The sequence below is a fragment of the Phyllostomus hastatus genome, unplaced genomic scaffold, assembly GCF_019186645.2.
Source record: "Phyllostomus hastatus isolate PE091 unplaced genomic scaffold, TTU_PhHast_1.1 phas_scaffold_755, whole genome shotgun sequence".
NCBI lineage: Eukaryota > Metazoa > Chordata > Mammalia > Chiroptera > Phyllostomidae > Phyllostomus > Phyllostomus hastatus.
The window spans coordinates 9,415,931-9,430,988 of record NW_025334039.1 but is presented as its reverse complement, the minus strand read 5'-3'; the positions used below and the strand labels follow the sequence as shown (position 1 = coordinate 9,430,988).

Here is a 15,058-nt window from a genome sequence, read left to right as displayed (position 1 = left end):
CACTCCAATATTTATTGAATGAGTGAAAAGAGTTCCTTGAATATATTTTGATCACTAAAAAAACTATTAGAATCATCTGGAGAGCTTTTTAGAAATGTCAGTGCCCTAATCCTACCCTCCAGGATTCTGACTTAATTGGTCTGAGAAGAAACTTGGACAGCATTTTTTTAAAGCTCTTGGCTAATGGATAGCCAAGGTTTCTCTAAACCCTGCAAAAGAATGCCAAGACCAAATAAAATTTTGAATACTGAACAAACTTTAGGATAAGATAATTGATTTAATTCTTGAATTGCTCTTTCTGCAGAATTGGAACCAAGTGCCCTCTTTTTTTTATTTTTATTTTTTTAATGTTCTGGAGGTACTGCAATACTAGGTTGATATGCTCCCACTCCATCTCCCTGCTCCAAAAACCTTTCCTATATGCCATCCTCAGACAGAGAGTGTATCTGATGCTAAACTGGTAAGAACCGATACCTGCAGGGTCTTGGCCAAAAGGCCAAGAAGCAATCTCAAGCATCCTCTTTTGCAAAGGCCTTGGAGAAAACACTTAAAAAATAAATCCTACTTTGGTGCCATACTCTGAAGGATGTAGCCTTTCAAAGTGAACACTACTTAGATACATCTCCTGTTCACAAATTCTTTGGAAAAAGCATTTGCTATAGCTAGCACCTGTAGGTCCCCACAGGTCACTACAGGAAAATGCTACTGTGCCATAAAGACATTTAGAATCACTCTTGAAATGATTGGGGTCCTATATGCAAAAGGGTGAATTATACCTCCCTATCATGGTGTTAATATGAATGCATAAGCCTATTGTGTTCAGGATTCAATAGACCTGCAATGATTTAGGCAGAGAAGGTGTTTGCAAAGCAGAAGAAAGCCTGCCTAATTAGAAAACAAGGAACAGGAAAATAAATAAAGGGGTTGCACAAAGTCAGCTCCTGCTCTAATTTGCCTGGAGACATCCTAACACTTGCTGCACAATAAATCGAATTTTTGCTGTATACATTCAATATTTGTTAATAAGCTGCCAGCTAGCATTTTTTCTTTATTTCTTGCACAAGCAGGGAAGAGTGTGCTTGTTGTCAGGTTGGCACATGAAATGAACCACAGAGAGGCAACTACCAGTCTGTAGAGGAACACCCTATCTCAGAAAAAGTCTGTCCCCAACTTGTAAAGGAGGGAGGGTAGTGGGGGAACACAGGTGAGATTCATGAACTTCACATATTATCTTGAGGAGGAAAATAATGATTTTTAGAGGCAATTTGACAAGGAATTTTTACCCTGCTAGTCTGGGTTAGCGTTTCTGAATGTGATAAATAACAGGGCTCTTGGACAGCCCATTTTTTCTTTATTTTGATACCCTTACAGCAGTAATCATGCCTCTTGTCAAGTGTTATAAAGATAAAGACAAATGTTTCCTATTGCTATTCTGCCAATGCAGCTCAACTCCAGCCAAAGGAAGGCACTCCTGCCGAATGTGGGGAATGCACCATTTGTCTTGTGTCCATCACAGATTGAGGCACATCCTGTTCCAACAGGATCCTCAGGTCACAGAAACAGAAATCCGCCTCTACTAGTGCTGAGGCTTCCTTGGCTTGCTCCGGAAACTAGCGCCCTTTAAACGTTTCCTTCACATCGACTCTGGGATTTATCTTCCTTTTCTGGGACTATAGATTAGACCGAGCAACATATCCATAAGGTTAAATAGCGGAACTATCCCTTAGTCAAATAATATGGGCTGTGGCATCAGACGATTTGTTTTCAATCAGAAAGATTTCACACAATCGTTATTTAGTGATGGTAGCAATATTTGAAAAACATAAAATGATTTCCAAAGATGTGGTTCAGAAACCCACCTGAAAAAAAACTTGTTCAAGCCAAAACAGATGGAGTTTGGCTTAATTGCTGAACTAAATTGCCATATGGAACAAAACACAGCTGATTATTGCATTAACACTAATGTTAATATGCTTCATCATTCTGTTGTCATTGTAGCTACAGTTGTCACCAGACTTTAATCAATATGTTTTCAAGGGAATTCAAATTTTGGAACTTGAGACCAAAAGAGATGTCAGAGATTGTCTAGTCGTTCACGAATGAGGAAACTGAGGCCCATGAGGGACAAATAATCTGTACAAAGGCCTATGCCCCACAGTGTGGAAATGAAAGATTCTCTGAAAACACAGGGCACATACAGGCAAGGCATTCATAAGAGAAAGATAATTATAACACAAGTTTAAAAAATGCCACTACTGCAAATGGCCATGACAGGAGGTTTGGTGCAATTAGATAAAATAAATAGGATGACCTAATTTGTTAAGAATCTTTTTCATTCTTAGCACCTCTTAGTTAAAACCCAGGATTTCGCATGTTCTCTTCCTGAATTTTGGCAATGATTTCTTACTTAGTATCCTCTTCTCAGGACATTTTCAATATCAAATGAAACCTTGTGAATGATAGAAGAGAAGCACCAGCAAGTCATAGAGGATGGTGGGGGAAAGAAAATGGAATGCAGAAGCAAAGTGACATCCTGCATTTCCAGTTGTAGTGAGTGGAGATTTTTTCTCTTAGTTTTTCTCATAACAGTTGATCCTTCCCTGGTCTTCTTTTTTCTGTAAAGGGAAAAATGAATGGGAATTGATCTGAAAAGCTATTTCAAAAGTTATTACAGGATTGTCAGTAATCCTCTAAACCTAACTTCCATCCCCACTGCCACCCTTATATCCAACGCACAAAACCCTTTGAAAAGCTAGTATTGGAAGTCTAAAGTGAGAAAACAGTAAGCCAGTAGTCATTGCCTACCCCCACCCAAGCTCAAGGTCAGTGACCCAGAAACAAGTAACAGGGGGCCTCCGAATTCTGTGAAAGTAATTGTACAGGTGCATTGAATGGATGCTTCATTTCATGATTTGTGTTTCATCCCACTGTAGCAAACTTTTAAAAGATGTCTAAATCTTTTCATTTTCTTAGATACCCCCCTGACAGAATCCTCTGTTACAGTATTCTTCACCTGTAATTTCCCCTTTTGCTACTCTTTTCTATCTTTCCCTGCTCATTTGACAGCTCCTGTTCCACTCCAAAGTGTAATTATCTTTGCACCTATTTGCTTAATACATAATCGGAGCTCAGTAACTCTTATGAATATGTTCATGAATCTCTCTAGCATTTATTGACCTGTTGAGTTCTAAGTGCTGTGTTAGCCAGTGTGTATTTATGTTCTTGTGTCTGTTGTGTATGTGTTACCTAAGAGTTAGGGTTAAAAAATCAAGCCACTATAACAGAGAGACTTGAGAATATAGTAGCATAGTTAAAACAGAAGTTTCTTTTTCTCTTCCAAAAGAGACTAGCAATAGTTGAGTGGACAAAGTAGGTAAGTAGGTCTGGTCTGCAAAGTCATCCTGGGACCAGGCTCATGGATTAGCTCTACCATCCACCCATATATGTCTTCCTTCTCTGGGTTTAAGGTGACTCCATGTCCAAGCCTGAGGAAATGGGCAGGGAAGAATGAGAGGGGCAGAGAGAGAATAGAGAGCAAGCAGCTTTCTTAGCACACATTTTTTCCCCATTCACAGCCATAACTTTGTCATAAGACCAAACCTTAGCTGCAAGCAAAGCTGTGAAATTTAGTCTCAAGCTGGGTAGCCATGTGCCCAGATAAAATGCAAGTGTGAGGAGGTTGGGGAAGGAGGGGCATCTATTAATAAAACAAAAAAGGGATGTTGGGGGACTAGTTGTCTACCACAGTGTGTATTTTGGAGGAAGGAGAAGCAAAGAGAAAATATCATTTAGACTTCATAAAATATAAACAACTAATAGATATATATGTTATATCTAAGATTTTTCTGTCCCAAACTTAGAACTTAAAACATTTATTTGATCCACAATTCTGTGGATCAGTAATCAGCTGGGATGGTTCATCTCTGGTCTACATGTCAGGCACAATCACGTGTCAACTGGCTGACATGCCTCATTGGCATGTCTTGTGGGTGGCTGGCTGTTGGCAGTGGCAAGGAGGTAACTGGTCATGTGATGCTCACCATCCCACAGGTCAGCCTGAGCTTGTTCATATGGTAGGGGTCACAGGGTTACAAACAGCAGAAAGAGAGGGTCCTGCACATAGTACTTTCCAAGGCTCCACTTGTATCACATGTGCTCATGTCTCATTGGCCAAAGCAGATCACATGGTCAAGGCCAGACTCAAGGAGTAGAGAAATAAATACCACCTCTTAATGGGGGTTACATGGCAAAGGAGCATACACAAAGGAAGAGGAAGAACTTCTGACAATTTTTGCAAAAAATCTACCACCAAAACTAGACTCAAAGTACAAAAAAATGTATCACAGAACATTCTACAAAGCTTTATAAGAGAAGGCATGTTCTAAAATTGCTGGCAACATTTTGTGAAAGAAATGATGAAATATATATTATTTTTAGCATGATCAAAGTATAAATCTAAGAAGAATAAACCATTTCACCAATTTAAGAAATAAAGTAAACTACTTTTTAAAAAAATATCACAGTCCTGACCAGTGTGGCTCAGTTGATGGGGCGCCAACCCGCAGGGTGAAGAGTTGCCTGTTCTTCTCCTGGTTGGAGCACATGCCTGGGTCACAGGTTCAGTCCCCGCTCGGGGTGTGTGAGAAAAGCAAATGATCTACATATCCCTTATAGGGCTTTTACTACATGCTGGGCATGAGTTCAAATGCTGCAGGTGTGTTAGTAGTTCTTTTTAATCTTCATAACAATTTTACAAAGTATATACTTTAATGCTTATCTTATAAATAAGCAGACCAAAGTACAGGGAAGTTAGGTAATTTGTCTACCCTCACAAGAGCTAGTGAATGCTGCAGCTGATCAAACTGACCCCAGTAAATACTACACTATGCAAACATTTACATTTATCCAAAGAAAGTATGTAAGTAGTTCCAAAGGCTGATAGAAAAATGCTATAAAGGCAAGTAGTAGAAATATTAGGAAGTAACTCAAACTGAAAAAGCCTGGGGAAGAGAAGCTGCTTCCTCAAATTCACACAGTGAGTTACTGGCAGAGACAAAGTAAAATCTGGGTCTCCAGAGGGTGGCCCAGAACTCCTTAAACTAGATCATGACTGCCACGTAGCTTCTACGGAGTGACTGGGTGAGAAAAAAAGAGATGAAAAATGTAACTAGTCTCATGTAATTGTAAGAACTAATGAGGAATTTTGGCAAGAATGGATCTCAAGATACTGCCAGCAAACTCCCCAATAAACACATTTCTGAAGATTAATTTTCTTAAACTCTACAATGCAAAAACTTAAGTTTATGAATATAAGTAACACATAGGCAAAATACAAATGGCCAGCACCTAAAAAACAATAACAGACTCATTTTGGGGGGGGGGGGGTATTTAACGTTATGGTGGCAGCTGTGGCAGCACTTGATCTTGATCTAATTTAATCAACCCATCAGTATTATTATTAGTTTCACACTGCAGAGAAGGGAACAGTCTCAAGGAAATCAAGTGATATTCCTAAAGTCACAGAGCAGGTAAGAAGCAGCACTAGGAGCCAGATTCCAAATAAGTAAATTTTTCAGATAATAGAAGCTTATTCTTTGAAGCCCTAAAACCACTTTAGATTTCTGCATTCTCTCAGGTGGTGTACACAGTCTCCTGCCTTCCAAGAGAAAGAAGTGAAATATATTTGAATCTTTAACTCAGTTCCCAAAGTCATCATTATGTTTGTCCTTATGCACCAGCTCCCTTCAGAATAGTTGTAAAGAGGCAATTATGCAACAGTGCCTTATTGAGACAGGTATGTCTAGTGTCTGACAATACACAGTCTTTTAAATACTGTTTCTTAGTACCTATGTCTGCTTTTATGGTTTTCCCATCCTTTTTCTCATCAAAACACAGAAGCTACTATTTCCTGTCGTTAACATGTCTTCATCATCCCCACCTCTTTCTGCCACAGACAAGAAAACCACATAAGGGGCAATTGTTAGAATTTGGTAGAAATTCAGAGCCATTAAAATTTGAGCATGGGGCTGAGATACTACATCACAAGTTCACAGGCAAAGGTGAAGCCATGCATTTTCTTTTTACTGGTCAGAATTTTTCCTTAAGCTGTATCCCCAACCTTTTAAATATTAAGCAAATCCTGAGGGTGTGCTGAAATGGAGGTGACCACTTTCCCTTGTAATGACAGATTTATCAGGATAAATAAAATAACAAAAATTTTAAAGGAAAAATAATAGAATATTCTAATAAAATTTGATTGTAAAAAATTCACATGTTGCTTTTAAGCTTTATTAATATTAGAGAGGTAATGTGGAGAGATGTAAGAACCTGGACGTTAAACCTAGAAATACCTAAATTATAATCTCTCTCTACTGCTTTCTGACAATTGACTTTGGACAAGCTACTTAATTTTCTCTGAGCCTCCAGTTTTTACTTCTACATCTTAAATTGGGGATAATGATAAATCATCTCATAAAGTATGTAAAGTACCTGACACATAATAGTTAGCTTTAAAATCTCATATAATAATATGAGTTGAGATCATATTTTTATTACTTGAACTTAAAATATCCTTAGTCTCAAAGTTACATTCATGGTCTAGAATTTATAACTCATAATTATAGAGCACAAAAGTTAAAAAATTCATGTTGTCATCTTCAGAACCTTGAAGCTCACAAAGTTTTGTCTATAGAGCATTTGTATGGCTTGAATTCAGCAATTATCATTGGAGCCAGATGTCTGAACTTCAGTAGTTTCTTGCTAAAGATCTGCTGGCTGGCTGGCTGGCTAGCTGGCTGGCTGGATGGATGAAAAGAAATACCAACAGACGCAAAAGTAATACCTAAAGATAATGGATAATGGATGAACGGAGATACATATATATCCATAACTGCTAAGAAAATTGATATAACTAGATTAAAAACATCATTTAATATAAGAATATCAATTTGGCATTTCCTACCTGGAGTTGAGCTTGAAGTATGACAGAACCTCAGAAACACGGAGCTGGAAGAAAGAGGAGAGAAACCAGGCAGAGTAAGAGTGGAGAAGGGAGTAGCACAGAATCTGGTCCAGCCACAGGGAGTGTCCAGGGACAGGTAGCTGGATAGTCTAAGGCAGAGGTGTCAAACTCATTTTCACCAGGGGCCACATCAGCCTTGAGGTTGCCTTCAAAGGGCTGAATATAATTTTAGGACTGTATAAATGTAACTACTGCTTAACTAGGGGCAAGGAGCTTGGCACTGCCACCAGGTAGAAACAAGGTGTTGGGCCAGATAAAACAAGGTGGAGGGCTGGATTCAGCCCGCAGGCCTCGTGTTTGCCACCTGTGCTCTAAGCCTTAGAATCCAAGGGGCATTGCAAACACAGCACAATTCGGGAAGTTGCTCCTGTGGGAGCTGGGCTGACAGGTTAGAGTGCACCGGAATGGCAACTTCCAAAAGGAGAGCAAGAACTCTTAAGAAATGGGAAGAGGACAGAAACGGCAGTCCTGGGAGATTTAACCATTCCCTGCAGAGTTGGGGGCTGCAGTCTGTTATACCAGAATGATGCCCCAGCCCTTAGGGAAAGAGACTGGAATGAACCAAACAGGCTGATTTTGAGGGCCAGAGAGCCAGAGAAAAATAGGCAGAGAGATATGGCTGACAAATGAGAGGGGGCTAAGGCAGAATCCTGAACCAAACGAGGTAAAAGAGTTGCAAAGACTATAGCCATGTGACAACAAAACAGTGCCCACTTCAATACTAACTATTAAGGAAAAGATTCAAGATAGCAACATGGCCTGGCACCCGTGGCTAGGCTCCAGCTCCTTGATTCCAGGTCCAGGAGTGGGACTCATTGTCATCCTAAGTAGTGAAAATAAGGCTATAATCTAACTCACTCAGGATTAGCTTCAGAATCAGGACATAGCTGATGCTGTGTTGGGGAAGTAAATAGCCATGAAAAATTAGGAAGGCAGAAGCCAGAGAAAACCATGCTAATGGCATGTTTCTGGTGTGAAAATATTTTAAAAGGCTCCTCGAGGGTGAGAACTAAGTCTTTTTCTGTTCCTGTCTTATTACTCAGCCATAGATAGGCAGGTGAGCATTAGAGTTAATCCTTAGCAAAAACGCTCATGGTTACAAATAATTATTCTAGTCACTATTTAATTGTTACAAGTACCATTTACCTTTTTTCCCCTGTGCATCTATAAACAAGGATATCCTGCCATATCTTCCTTGCTTCTCAAAAATATTTCTATAGCTTTCAGGCCTGGGCCTCTTCTCCATCAGGGCCCTGACTGCTTTTCAGAGGAGCGTTAATTCCTTCCATAGCATTTACTTGTTCATCTTAAACACTCTTATCCAAGGTATTTTGAACCATATAGACTAGAGCTCTGAGTGTCTGCATAATTTTGTCTTCATAGTAGCACTAAATTTAATTAAACAAATATTTGTTTAGCAACTGCCATGGGGACTAGATGAAAGGATACCAAGGAATAACAGGTATTTGGATCAAATATGGTTATGACAAGGCTCCTGTCCTCAAGAAGCTTTATAACAAGCCAGAGAAGCAAATGCAAATAATGAAATATGCTAAAGCTGAATGGAGCAAATACTATAATGAAGATGCAAAGAACATGGAAGCAGAAGCAGTCGATTCCTACTCAAAGGGTGTATGTTACTAATCTCATCACCTCCCTTATGCATTTCCTAGTTATTTGCATTTACTAGTTAGTTGCATTTACTCTCTTCTCTGAAACTTCATAGTATTTATTCCAACCTTTGGAATAACTGTCCTAGACTTTTCACTATCTTGATTATATTTCCCTGCCCTCCAAGTAGACTGAAAGCTGGCAGAGAACTTTTTTTTGTCTCCGGAACATGTTCCTGGACACAAGGGCATTTTATCTCCATTTCTTGGTTTGAACAAACACACATACATACACACATGCACATATAAAAAATTAATGCCTATTGTTTGAGTAAACAATAATTATTCTTAAAACTTTGATTCCAAAATATTCCATCCATAAGTACGTGTGATTAAAATGATGAATTAGGCCCTGGCTGGCGTAGCTCAGTGGATTGAGTGCGGGCTGGGAACCAAAGTGTCCCAGGTTCGATTCCCAGCCAGGGTACATTCCTGGGTTGCAGGCCATAACCCCCAGCAACCGCACATTGATGTTTCTCTCTCTCTCTCTCTCTCTCTCTCCCCCTCCCTACCTTCCCTCCCTAAAAATAAATAAATAAATAAAAAAATTTTAAAAAAAAATGATGAATTAGATATGGTTCATCTCCCACTAGCTTCAAAACAACTGCTTCAGTTATTTTTAATAAAGTTACAAAATCATAATTCAACTTCCTAATGTAGCAACACAAATAATTTAGGGGAAAGTCTAAACAAATCACCGTTTTAAGACATTTGATGTACAATATCCATAAAATAAAAGTTTAGCTATATTAGGCATTAAAAATATTCAATAAAGTTATGATCAAATAACAAAAACCCACTTTTTGGAGAAGACAATAACTATATATAATCACTGATTTATTAGTTTAGACCCACATGAAAATTCATTAAAAGAAAAGGCAATAGAGTAAATAATGTATAGTAAATTAAAAAGAATTAAAATCTTGAAATTGAGGCCGAATACAGAATGTGGAACACTGAAACCAATAAATGCATATCCACCAAAGTGTTATTATCCTCCAGGGCACAGAACACAAATGAGCTTTGAAGTAAACACCCCATTATGAAAGACCTTGTCTGACCCTTACCAATGTAAACCTCTTTCCCAGGTCACACTTCTCACTGGGAATCCAAGGGCTGGCATTCGGTTTGCATATTCAGAGTTCTTAGATCTCCCGCATCTGCAAATTATTCCCTCAAAGAGTTTAATAAATAAGAATGGTTAGATAAATTACTTTCCTCTCAAAATCTTCAAATCATTGTGGTAGAGCTAGAGGCCCTAATAAACATGTGCGAAAGAAAGGAAGGAAGTCTGGAAATTTCCAGTAAGTCTGGAAATTCTCTTGGTGGCATATAGCAAATGGAGAAATATTTATTCAGGAAAAATCTAATATATCTTGACGAGAACAATAAGAATCGGTGGCATTTGAGCCACAGTCTGCTCGTACACTCTATGCCCCAGGTTAGTGCAGCAAAAGCTCTACCCTGGGTGACTACAGACAAGAAGATGGGTCAAGAAGGGAAGAATGGAGGAAGGGGCTGTGATGGTTAATATTATGTGTCAACTAGACTGGGCCACCAGGTGGCCAGATATTTGATCAAATATTATTCTGAGTGTTTCTGGGAGGGTGTTTTTGGATAAGATTAGCATTTAAGTCAGTTAACTGAAAAAAGTAGATGCCCTCCATAAGGTGGATGGGCCTTATCCAGTCAGTTGAAGACCTGAATAGGACAAAAAGGCTGACACTCCCCCGAATGAGGAAAGATAAAGTAGTTTCACAGTGTAGAACATTTAAGAATTACATTTGAATGGTTAAGTAATATTTCAATAATAAGAATATAATTTTCGCCCTGGCTGGTGTAGCTCAGTGGACTGAGTGCGGGCTGCAAACCAAAGCATCGCAGGTTTGATTCCCCGTCAGGGCACATGCCTAGGTTGCTGGCCATGGCCCACAGCAACCACACATTGACGTTTCTCTCTCTCTCTCTTTCTCCCTCCCTTCCCTCTCTAAAAATAAATAAATAAAATCTTAAATATATATATATATATAATTTTCATCTTTGTTGAATTTGATTCTAAAATTATCACTTATTTTATGAGAACATACTTACCCTTCCTTTGTCATTAATTTTAACAATTACATTTTATTTAATTTTATACCATTAAAATCCTCTAGATTCCGATGCTAATTAAAACTAACTTCTTTTTAAAATTGTTGGAACCCCTCTCAAATACTCAACAGTGAGGCCCCCCAAAAAGGAGAAGACAGAAGTCAATCCTTAGAAATGAGGCATTCATCTTCTGCATGGCCCTGAAAATGTCCCTATCCCTGCTGCCCAGGGTTTTCTAAGATCAACTGAGGGACATTTTGGAATACAGAAGAAACAGCACCTACCCATGAAAGATAGGTCTCCCATTTCAGAGACACTGAGTTGAGAGGTCCCATTGACCCCTCCATGAAACTCACACACACATACAGACACACACAGAGAGAGAAAGTAAGAACTGAATGCTGCCCCACATGGAGGGCACCAAATTGCCACTGGACTTAGCTGGGGAAGCTGAAAGAACTTATAAAAAGATAATAATATCATCACCCCAGGTACAGTAAAAGATAAGTATGTGTTTTTTGGGGTTTTTTCATTATTTAAAAATTTTTTTATTGTCGTTCAGTTACAGTGTCCCCATTTTTCCCCCATTACTCTCCCCTGCCCTGCCCATCTCCTCTCTCCCACATTCAATCCTTCCCCCTATTGTCCTTGTCCACGGGTCCTTTATACATGTTCCTTGACTTGACCCTTCCCCCTCTTTCCCCTGTTATGCCCACCCCACCCCTCCTCTGGTTACTGTCAGATTGTTCTTTATTTCCATGTCTCTGGTTCTGTTTTGTTTGCTTGTTTGTTTTGTTGATTAGGTTCCGCTTGTAGGTGAGATCATATGGTATTTGTCTTTCACCGCCTGGCTTATTTCACTTAGCATAATGCTCTCCAGTATGTGTTAATTTACTCCTTTAATTCCTTTTCTAAAACCTAGAAAAGAAGACACAAGGAAGCATGAAAAATCAGGTGCCATACACCTCCCTAATTCAGGTCTTATAAGTTACAGTAGAATTTGAAGAGTATATGGTGGGGTGGTGAGCAGCTGAACATGAGTCAAGATCAAGTTTGAAAAAAACAGCTTCTGTAATGGTGGTGTGAGAATTTCCATGAATGTTCTTCCCAGCAAAATAATCACAACTAGTAAATTTCATTTTTTAAATAATTTAAAGTATCTGCGAATTGTCCTAATGGCATACAGTAAATGAAAAAAATGTTTATCCAAGAAAATCTAGTAAATATTAATAAGAACAGCAAGAATCTGTGCCATCTGAGCCTGACCCACACCATCACCTCACATCGCAGCTCAATTCAATGGAAGTTACACCATGAAAAGAAGAATGCCAAGAGTTATAATGTCTATACTAATATCAGACAAACTAGACTTTAAAAGAAAAATATGTTAAAAGCAATAACAAGAGACACTTTATAATAATAAATGAATCAATCTACCAGGAAGATATAACACTTATAAACATATATGTATCCATTTAACAACAGAGTCTCCAAAACATCAAAACAAAAATTGACAGTGTGAAGGGAGAAATAGGCAATTTAACAGTTTGTTGGAATCTTCAACATCCCACTTTTAATAAAACAACAAGGCAGATCAACAAGTGTATAGAGAATTAAATGGTACTACAAATCAACTAAACTTAACAACCATCACAGAACATTACACCCAACAAAAGCACAATACAATTTCTCAAGCACAATGGAAAATTCTCAAAGATAAAGCATATGCTAGACTATTATTTTTTTTAAAAACTCAGTAAAAATAAAAGTTTTGAAAGTGTACAAAGAATGGCCTCCAACCACAATGAGATAAAGTTAGAAACCAGTAACAGAAAAAGATTTTGAGAAATTCACAAATATACGTGTGTGTATGTGTGTATAAAATAACACATTTCTAAACTACCAAGAATCCAAAGAAGAAATCACAAGGAAAATTAGAAAATACTTTGAGATGATGAAAACAAAAATCAGAATACAGCAAAATTTGTGGGTTGCAATTAAAGCAGTACTTCAGGAAAAATGAATAGCTAAAACAGTATTTGAAAGGAAATTATAATAAATCCCTATATTAAAAAAAAAGAAAAAGAAAGATCTCAAATTAATAAGCTAGCCTTCTATTTTAGGAGACTGAAAAAAGAAAAGCCAATTAAATGCAATGCAAGCAGAAGAAAAAATAATAATGACTAGAGCAGAAGTAGAAGAAATGGAGAATAGAAAAACAATAGTAAAAATTAATGAAACCAAAACCCAATTCTTTGAAAAAAATCAACAAAATTGAAAAACATTTAACCAGATTGATCAAGGAAAAGAAAGAAGATGCAGATTACTAGCCTCAGAAGTGAAAGAACAGACATCACTACAAACATAAAAAAAGGCATAAAAAAAGGTTACAAGTGAATACTATGAGAAACTGTATGCAATAAATTAGATAACTTAGATGAAATAAACAAATTCCTAGAGAGACACAACTAAAACTGACTCAAAAATTAATAGAATATCTGTGTAGACTCATAACAAATAGAAAGATTGAATTAGTCTTTTTTAAGATTCCCACAAAGAAGAACCCAGGACCAGATAGTTTCACTGGTAAATTCTACCTAAAATTAAAAATAATAATAATTAATAATAATAATTCTTCACAAACTCTTCAAAAAATAGAAATCACATCCTAATTCATTTTTGGGGTCAGTACTACCCTAATACCAAAACTAGATACAAATATCATAAGAAAAGAACACTACAGAGAAATATCTCTCATAAATACACAGTTGGGCAAAAGGAGGTTTACAGTTGAGCATATATGAAAGTTTATTCTTATATTATTATTTACTAATTATTGTATTATTTTCCAAATGAACAACTATAAACCTACTTTTTCCTCACACTCTATAAATACAAAAATAATCAACAAAATACTATCAAACCAAATCTTAACATATAAAATGCATTAGATACCATGATCTATTGAGATTTATTTTGGGAATGCAAGATTGCTTTAATATCAGAAAATCAGTTAATGTAATCCACCATATTAATAAAATGAAGAAGAAAGGTCCACCTGATCATCTCAATAGACATCAAAAATGTAATTAACAAAACCCAACACCTTTTCATGACTAAAAAAGTACATAAGAAAGGAGGAACAGAAAGGACCTACCTCAATCTGATTTTTAAAAAAGCATTTATAAAACACCCGCCACTAACTGTGAAAGACCAAATGCCTTCCCCCTAAGGTCCATTCTCATTACTCCCATTCAATAGTGCATTGGAAGTTGTAACTAGGCAATTAGGCAAGAAAAAGAAATTAAAAGCATCAACTTTGGAAGGGAGAAGTAAAAATAGCTCTATCTGCAGATGACATAGTCTTTTACATAGAAAATCCTAATAAATCCACTAAAATACTATTGGATCTAATAAACAAGCTCAGTAAAGGTTGCAGCATACAAATCAATATGTAGAAAAATCAATTATGTTTCTATGAACAAGAAATTAATAAACTGAAAATAAAACCAAAAAAGAATTCCATTTAATACAGCATTGTAAAGAACAAAACACCTGGCTGGAGTAGCTCAGTGGATTGAGCTCAGGCTGCGAACCAAAGTGTCGCAGGTTCGATTCCCAGTCAGGGCACATGCCTGGGTTGTAGGCCATGACCCCCAGCAACCGCACATTGATGTTTCTCTCTCTCCCTCTATTTCCCTCCCTTCTCTCTAAAAATAAATAAATAAAATCTTTAAAAAAAACACAACAAAACACATAGAAATACATTTACCAAGTTTGTACAGAGAAGTACAAAACTTGTACTCTCAAAAATATAAGACATGTTGAAAGAAATAAAAGACCTAGATAAATGGACAATCAGTGTTCACTGATTGGAAGACAATATTTTTAAATTGGCCATACTCCCCAAATTAATCTAAAGATTCAGTGCAATCCCTCTAAATATCTGAGCTGGTTTTCTTGCAGAAATGGACAAGTTTATTCTAAAATTCATATGAAAAGACAAAAGACAAAATAACCTTGTAAAAGAACAAAGTTGGCAGACTCACACTTTCTGATTTTAAAACCTAGTATACAGATCCAGCAGTCAAGACAATGTGGTACTAGTATCAAGACAGGCTTATAGCTCAATGGAATAGAGTTGAGAGTACAGAAATAAACCCTCACGTTTACAGTAAATTGATTTCTAACAGGGAACCAGGACAACTCAATCAGAAACGAACAGCCTTTTCAACAAGTGGTGCTGCAACATTTGGATATCCACATGCAAAAGAGT

General features: G+C 37.3%; 1 pseudogene; it reads right to left on the bottom strand.

Annotated features, from left to right (window-relative positions):
- Positions 1-342: 342 nt before the first annotated feature.
- On the bottom strand, positions 343-508 carry LOC123810748 (annotated as a pseudogene).
- Between the last annotated feature and the right edge of the window lie 14,550 nt (positions 509-15,058).